The sequence below is a fragment of the Myotis lucifugus genome, unplaced genomic scaffold, assembly GCF_000147115.1.
Source record: "Myotis lucifugus unplaced genomic scaffold, Myoluc2.0 scaffold_57, whole genome shotgun sequence".
Classification (NCBI taxonomy): domain Eukaryota; kingdom Metazoa; phylum Chordata; class Mammalia; order Chiroptera; family Vespertilionidae; genus Myotis; species Myotis lucifugus.
Genome location: NW_005871105.1, coordinates 1,107,379 through 1,116,656, shown reverse-complemented (window position 1 = coordinate 1,116,656; position 9,278 = coordinate 1,107,379).

Genomic DNA, 9,278 nt, shown 5'->3' with positions numbered 1-9,278 from the left:
ATTCTACTGAAACCCTCCCCTAAGATTCTTGCCTGCAGAAAAAAAAAAAAAAAAAAAAAAAAAAGGATAAAAAGTCCTCAGGAAAAAGACTCAAGGTGGGCTCACTCTCAGCAGTTCTCAACCTGTGGGTCGCGACCCCTTTGGGGGTCAACGACCCTTTCACAGGGGTCGCCTAAGACCATCGGAAAACATATATAATTACATATTGTTTTTGTGATTAATCACTATGCTTTAATTGTGTTCAGTTTGTAACAATGAAATTGGGGGTCACCACAACATGAGGAACTGTATTAAAGGGTCGCAGCATTAGGAAGGTTGAGAACCACTGCTCTAGAGCATGCCCATATCCCTTCCTGGTCGGGAACCTTTTACTTCTTCCTAAATTCTAAGGGTCCCCAGGAGATTCTGCAGTCAGAGGAGCAGTGGGCAGCAGCAGCTTGACCTGGGCTCAGCCCCGATCCTATCTCCAAGGCCCCCTCTTTCTCTGTCTTCCCAGTGAGCTAAAGCAGCCTCGCCCAGGCTCACTTCTATCACTGTGGCCTTCACTTCCCAGTGAGCTAACAGCAGCCCGGCCTTGGCTCATTCTTTCCTATAACATTTCTAGGGAGCCAAAGAGAGCACCGCCTGGGCTCCCCCCTGTTGTTTCTTCTACCCTAATTTCTTCCTTTGTGTAGCTGTCCCCAACATTAATAAACACACCCTCAAAGCCATCTGGACTCGTATTGTGAAATCTTTCATACAGGAAGTCAAAACCCACACACCACAGGCCGGCCTAAGGCAGACCTGCTCGGGCAGGTCTGTGTCCAATAACAGCCTATCTGTGGTGGATTGAAGCCAACAGGAGGTGAGATACTGTGTATAGAAGATTCTTGGAACTTGACTAAAAATAGAAACAGACATAGGATCCTCAGCCCAAAGTTAGACTGTCTCCTCTTTTTACTTTTTAAGAACGCAGGCATTTGAAAATATAGGAGAGAGGGAATGACTGATGAAGCAAGGTCTTGAGGAGGTGGAAGAGGACGAGATCCAGATAATAAGAGAATGTTTTGGCCTTGAACTGCATCAAGACTTCCCCTCCCCCTAAGAAAAGACTGATGAAGGTGAGCATGGTCATCGATGGAGATGGGGTTGAAGATGTTAGGGAAGATATTGTCGAGCTCATGACTGATGGCTCAGTCTTCTCTGTAAAGCAGGATTCAAGGTGTATGTCAAGAGGAGGTGGGCAAAGGCTGGATGCGATCCTTCTGCTGTAGGCCACTGCTCATACTCTCAGCCAGCACCACAGAAGTAGAAAACACCCCAGCCTTCGGGTGGAACAATCCTACACAGGCCTAGGGGAGAAAATACAGATCACCTTTACTTCCCCTGCGCGCAAACAAACCAAACACAAGTTATGGGGACGGGGGGGGGGGGGGGGGGGGGGGGGGATGTAAAAAAAACGGGGGGATAGTAAGCTGGGAAAATCCCTGGGCAAGTGGAATGAGGAAACACAAGAAAATTAAGCAAGGCCACACAGTTTGCAGCCAGGACTTCCTGTGTCTCCCAAGGAGATTGGGAGATTTGGTTGTGGGCTGTCTCAGAGAGCTCTTCCATGTAGGGAGTAGATTTGTGACTACAAAGTTGCCCCAGGTACTCCTGCATCCTGAAACTGCTCCTGGGATACAGATAGAAATGACCACTAAATCACAAGCCCTGGCCAGGTAGCTCGATTGGTTAAAATATCATTCCCTATTCACTGAGGAAGACCACAGAAAGCCACACAACCGGACTGCCAAGACTTGTAAGGAGATTTCCTCCAAAAAGTGAAAGAAATGGCATTGCTCCCCTTGGGGAAGGCTTCTGCAAGGGTTTTCAGGGAATCCTGTAAAAGCTGATGAATGCCGCTATTGAAAACACACCCCAGGAAAAGCAGCACAAACGCTGGAGCCAATATGTAAAAGTATCCACAGACATAATAATCATTTCTGTAGAGACACTTAAAAAAAACGACAGAAAGAAGAAAATTCCTGCCCCACTGTTAGCAGTTCCTAAAACCTGTAACCTGGGAGTATCTTTTGGCTGCCTAGGACATTTCACACAGACTGGAAGAGATCCAGGTCTAAACAATGTACCCTTCAACCCTCTTGAGAGGTGAAAAATTGCACTTTCACACTTTTCTGAACACCTGCTGGGTGGAGTCCCTCATAAAGATGTCAAATCAAAATGAATGAATGAGGGGGAAAGAGCCCCAAAACTAGTGCTCGAGTTTAGACAGCTCAAAGGGCAACTCTTTGCCAAGAATTCAACTTCTCCTCCAGGCCCAATGGTTGATTAACATGATATTTCTATGCATGAACCGGCCAGCTGTCTCTTGGCAAAGATTTGTACTCTATAAAGTTAAATGTGGTTGAACTAATTCTCAATGATATACCTCTTTTAGAGGTAGAAATATTTATGGTGAATTTGGCTTGGAGGCAGGGAGACAGACCATGCAATAACTCAGAAAGTTCTTTCCAGTTCTGGGATGACAGACTTTATAGAAAAGCTATAAAGATAAAAGTTTAGGACCAAGATTGGCCTTGGAGATTACCTAAAGTATCCTACTTTTTAAATTAATGAAGTAACTGAGAATGGAAAGGTTGATAATGGTGTCATGAGGACAACCCAGGAAAGAGTAAATTGAATAAATCATTATTAGTCTATGGAATTACTTATTCTTATAGAGATATAGGCATGCTCTAGTACTCACCACCTCCTCGGGGACCTTACCTCATCACTTACCCTTCTTCCCTTTCACTTACCTCCTTCTCATGAGCCTAAAAGTATAAGTAAGTCTCTACCATCCTAGAAAAAAATACATTCTCTTGACACTACTTCCCTAACAGGCCACCAATGCATCCCTCATCCTTTCACTACCAAACTTTAAGAAAACATGATACAGCAGATAAAATGTTCTATGAACTGAACGCCCCCCATCCCAAATTTCATAAGTTACTGGTAAAACCCCGAGCCCCCAATGTGATATTATTTGGAGTGAAACCATTCGGGGATAATTAGGGTTAGATTAGGTCATGAGGGCGAGACCCTCGAATGGGATTAATGTTCTAGAAGAGAGATACAGATCTTTGTATCCTATGAGGATACAAAGGTCAGTAATCTGCAAACCAGACAAAAAAATCTGCTAGCAGCTGGATTTTGGACTCTCCAGTCTCAAGTGTGAGAAATAAATTGTTTAAGCCACCATGTCTATGGAATTTCAAACTGACTAAGACAGAGTGCCCGCTTTGGAACGAGACACTCCTATGTGAAAATGCTTACTCAATAGTTCTCTATCCTGATTCCTCTCCTGTATTTCAGTTGGCTATTAATTCTAAATCTCCGTCATTTTCTTCCATGGTTAGCACTTTTCTCAAAGTAGACATTGCACCTGGATAGTGTGACCCTTACACAGAAAACCTCTCCTCTCCACCTTCTTCACTTACCTGCTCCTATTCCCTACTGGTCACTCCACCTCGATGTCCCAGAAGCACACATCTGGCGTGTCCAAAATTCAACTCATTATTTTCTCTCACCCCCTAAATATCGTTTCCTTCAACATCTCATTTCCTAGTTAATGACCCTGTTGTGAAAACTAAAAGCCTCATATTCATTTTTTACTCCTTCCTCCTTCTTACTACTTGTTTCTAATTTGTCTCTAAGTTCTTTTAATTCTACATCCTAAATTCCTCTTGATCTTTTTCCCCCCTCAGTCAGGGGCTCAGCTGCTTTCTAACCGGTTTACCTCTAGCTTCAACTTCCATCTCACTCTCCACACCAGAATCAAGTGGTCTCTAGGAAATGCAAATCAGATAGTGGTGCAGCTACACAACAAAACTCACAGTTTTTCTGTCTACAGAAAATGGCTTCTAGAACATACCATACTCCTTGTCCATCAAGTGAAGTCCAATTTATCAACCTTCTATAAGATATAGGGTCTGGCTGCTGTCCAATAATGCACAGTAGAGGACTGATTGAATAAACTATAGCATATCCACATAATGGAGTATATACTGCTATAAAAAAAGAAATAAATAACATCTTATTTATTGTACAGCATGATGACCTCTAGAATATATTAAGTAAAAAAGGAAGGTAGAGAAAAATGTGGGTAGTAAAGTAACATTTATCTAAGAAAGATAGGTTACAAATCAATATACATATGTATTTCTTTTGTTACATATTTTTATTGATTTCAGAGAGGAAGGAAGAGGAAGAAACATCGATGATGAGAGAGAATCATTGATCGGCAGCCTCCTGCACGCCCTGTACTGGGGATCAAGCCCGCAACCTTGGTATTTGCCCTTGACCAAAATGGAACCCAGGACCCTTAAGTCTGCAGGCTGACGCTCTACCCACTGAGCAAAACCAGCTAGGGCTACATATGTATTTTTTTAAATGGAAGGCTTAAGTAAAAATATTTTTTAAAGGTTACCAATTTGAGGGAGAGAACAATGTGGAAGCAACAAGGCTAAAAGCTAGACTTTTCAAAATGCATCTTGATTGCATGATTTAACTTTGTAGCCATGCAATCACTTTACACAATAATTAAGCATTTTAAGTTAAAAACAATTATTCACAGATGAAAGCAAAATTAAATAAATAAATCTAACTGTGTATTTAGCTAGTGGCATAAAATATAGAGAAGAACTAATTTAACTGATTTTAAACACAGTAATTTGATTCTACAACTTTAGAGGGATATACCTTAAGGATAAAAAAGAACACCCAAGAATACAAAATTAAAAAATCTGAAACTCCTCTCAGTAATCAAATTGTTTATGGTAGTATTAGTATCATTATTTTGGATGTGTATTGTGGTGTAAAGAAAAGTAGTAATCAAGCTGATACTGTTAAGATCTGGGATTTTCGGTATAAGAAAAAGGAAAATAATAGGTCTGTTCAATAATGTTAAATTTAATTTTTAAAAGCCTATAGTCCAGATTTGAATTGAAAACTATCAATATAAATTTATTTATTTTATATACATATAAAATATGCCACACCAAAAGTATAGGCAGCAAAAGAAAAAGTAGATAAATTAAAAACTTTAAGTTTTTAATCAAAATTAAAAACTTAAGTGCACCAAAGGACAAAATTTTGTGAAAAGGCAATTCATGGACTAGGAGAAAATATTTTCAAATCATATATCTGATAATGGGTTACTATTCAGAATATAAATAAAGAATATACAAATGGCTAATAAGTACATGAAAAGATGCTTGACATCACTGATTATTAGGGAAATGCAAATAAAAACCACAATGAGATACCACCTCCCACCCATTACTTAAAAAAAAAAAAAGGAAAAGAATAAGTATTGGCAAAGATGTAGAGAAATTGGAACCCTTGTGCATTGTTGGTGGGAATGTAAAATGGCCCAGTGTCATTTCCACTATAGTGTAACTAGTATAGAGGTTCCTAAAAAATTAAAAATAGAACTATCATATGATCCAGCAATGCCACTTCTGTATATATAACCAAAAGAATCAAGAGCAGGATCTCATGTTTATAGGAGCATTATTCACAATAGAAATAACCCAAGTGTTCGTCAGAGGATGGATGGATAAACAAAATGTTGTGTATACTTATAATGGAATATTATTCAGCCTTAAAAAGGAAGGAAATTCTATCATATACTATATCTTAGATAAATCTTGAAGACTTTATACTAAACTTAATAAGCCAGTCACAAAAAGACAAATATTGTATACTTCCATTTACATGAGGTACCTAGAGTAGTCAAGGGCATACAGACAGAAAGTAGAATGGTGGTTGGCAAGGACTTAGGAGAGAGGGGAATAGGAGTCATTGTTTAATGGGTACAGAGCTGCAATTTTGCAAGATAAAGAGAGTTCTGGAGATGGATGGTGGTGACGGTTGTACAAAAATGTGAAGTTCTTAATACTTCTGATTTGTACTCATAAGTGGCTAAGTGGTACATTTTATGTATTGTGTACTTTACCACAATTTAAATTTTTGAAAAATTATGAGTCCAATGATTACAAAAAAAGAATTAGTTTTCAAAGACATTTAAGAGGCATTGATTTTATAGTATGTGGACCTTATTTGATTACCAATTTAAGTAAATCAGACCTTTATGAGGTATGTGGGGACTTAAGTGATAACTGTATTTTTATGTTAAAAATTGTTATTTCTTAGGTGTGATGATTCCACTGTGGTTTTTTGTTAGTTTGTTTTGTTACTTTAATTATGAATTTATTGGAAGGTACAGAACTTTCTCATATACCCCTGCATCCATCCATCCATAGCCTCACCCATTATTAACATCCCCACCAGAGTGGTACATTGGTTACAAGTGATAAACCTGCATTGACATAGCATAATCAACCAGAGTCCATAGTTTGTTTACATTATGGTTCACTCTTGGTGTTGTACATTCTGTTTTTTTAAAGTATGCTTTTCCTTTGAGATATATGCTTATATATTTACAGATGAATTATACTTAGATGTGCCTCAAAATAATCTGGGAATGGAGCATAGATAAGATTGATAATGAGTTGATAATTGTTGAAACTGACTTATGAGTACAGGAGACTTGATCATGTTATTTTCTCTACTTTTGTTTATTCTTTAAAAAAATATTTTTTTATTGATTTCAGAGAGGAAGGGAGAGGGAGAGGAAGATAGAAACACCAATGATGAGAGAGAATAATCAATCAGTTGCCTCCTGCATGCCTCCCACTCGGGATCGAGCCTGCAACCTGGGTATATGCCCTGACCAGGAATCGAACCATGACCTCTTGGTTCATAGGTTGACATTCAACCACTGAGCCATGCCAGCCAGGTTACTTTTGTTTATTCTTGAAACTTCCCACAATAAACACTTTTTTTTAAATGTTAAGAATCGTTAAATCTATGTCTATAGTGCTTCATCATACTATTTTATTTTTCTCTATGTTTATATAATTTTCATAATATCAAGTAAAACATTTCCTTCACCAGATAATCTATTGATATCTGAGGGTATCACCAGTTTCTTTACTATCTCTTTATTGTCTACAGGGCAAAGTGTATGTGCCCTATGATGACAAACAAAGCCCTCTCCAGTCCTTGCATTCAGGGCAATGTTGATATAGTTTGATTCCTCAATACACAATGCTGCTTGTGCCCTGTTCCTTCTCACATGCTGTTCCTTCTTCCTGTAATGCTCTTCCCCTGATTGTATACCTGGTAAACCATTCATTTTCCAAAAATCTCTTCTGGGTTTGTGTTCTCTAAAACCTTCTCTTCCCACCTCTCTCCCACTCCTTAACCAATTTATATCTTGCCTCATTTCATAAATATCTGAGGCAGCTCCTAGGCAAATTACCACTAGACTATTTCTCTGACATGTATATACTTAATCTTTATACAAATCCCATTGCATTAGAATCATTTGGTCACTGGTCTGCAACCCACCACCACACACTAGACCAGTGATGGCGAACCTATGACACACTTGTCAGAGGTGACACGCGAACTCATTTTTTTGGTAGATTTTTCTTTATTAAATGGCATTTAAATATATAAAATAAATATCAAAAATATAAATCTTTGTTTTACTATGGTTGCAAATATCAAAAAATTTCTATATGTGACACGGCACCAAAGTTCAGTTAGGGTTTTTCAAAATGCTGACACGCCGAGCTCAAAAGGTTCGCCATCACTGCACTAGACTATGAACATGTAATGAATGCTTGATAAATATTTATTAAGTCAAGCTGGTCTCCATTTATTACATTTTCTTGAGTGACATTGTAAAAAGAAGGAAAAGCCAAAATGAGGAAAGTCTATTCAATAACTAGAATATTGTTTTTCATATTTTAAATCAATAGCAAAAACAGAAGTCACCAGAACTGATTGAAGTTGTCACTAGAGATTTTGCTCCATCTCAAAACACAAAAAGAGTCTTCTCAAAGAGCAGATTATTGTATCTCCAGTCAGAGGATTGTTTTGAATAAATTCAGAAACACTGGAAGATCTTAAGCGGAAGTTAATGTCATGTAGATATTCCACATTTGGGGGACCCCTGGAAGAGAATTGGGCATTGCAAAATATGTAAAGCACCAATTAGTAACGTTGGTAACATTTACAGATCTCTCCATACATTTTAGTGATTATTTTAGTAATTATCTTTTTCTCTTTTCCTTTTCCTTTACTTTTAAAAACGTATTCATGCAAATAGTTTAGAGTCAAATAACACTGTAAATCACCTGCCTAGCTCCCCTCCTTGACTTCTCCACTTCTGCTTTTTACCCTTTTCTGTTTCACACCAGCATCTGGTTTCTAGTCTTCTAACCATTTTTATTTTATTTTTGGCATTTCTGGCATCACCATAGATAATAAGCTTATATAGCTCTTTCTTGATTTTTTACTTGAGGCATGATTTTTTTTTAATATTCCCATAAGAAACGTGAAACTTTCTCACACACAAACTCTGTTTTAACCACACACATAAGCAAACTTCCTGATCCTCATTTTTCCTAGGAGAGTGTAATTGAGGTTAGATCAATAGTCAGTGGTTACACTACGATGACTGTATAAACACTGCGGACTACATGTCCCATACGAAGAGTAGATTTCCTTTCCTTCACAACTTTTGATTTTCTCTAGAGTGAAAAATAGAATAATTTTTTGCATTTTCATAGCTTTCTCTATTCTTATCACTAATTCCCACACTTTTCTCCCACTTGTATAAATAAATCTCTCAATATCTTCAAACATATTAAGTTTTCTATCAATTTATTTTCTTTTTAAAAATATTTTTATTGATTTCAGAGAGGAAGGGAGAGAGAGAAAGAGAGAGAGAGATAAAAACATCAATGATGTGCATGCACCACACCGGGGGTTGAGCCTGCAACCCAGGCATGTACCCTAACCAGAAATTGAACCATGACCTTCTGGTTCATCGGTCATCACTCAACCACGGAGCCGGTTTGGCTCAATTTATCTTCTTAAAAAAGTCTCTCCCAAGCCTTCTGATGTTGTCTTGTTGCTTAACTATTACAGTGAGAAAAAGAAAAGCTGACTCAAAATGTAAAATAAGATTTTGATATTGCTATGAACTGTAATGCAGGAAGGAAGAGGATACTCACCAGCAAGTGGTTGGGTATATACAAATCTTGGTTCCTTCATCCATCAAAATTATAGTTCTCTTTGCCCATGAGTACAATGTAAAACTCTCTCCAAAAATCTCATGGCTAGTAGGGGAAGAGGAGCCTGTGACACTCAGGTAGGGAAAATAAGATGTAATGTCACTC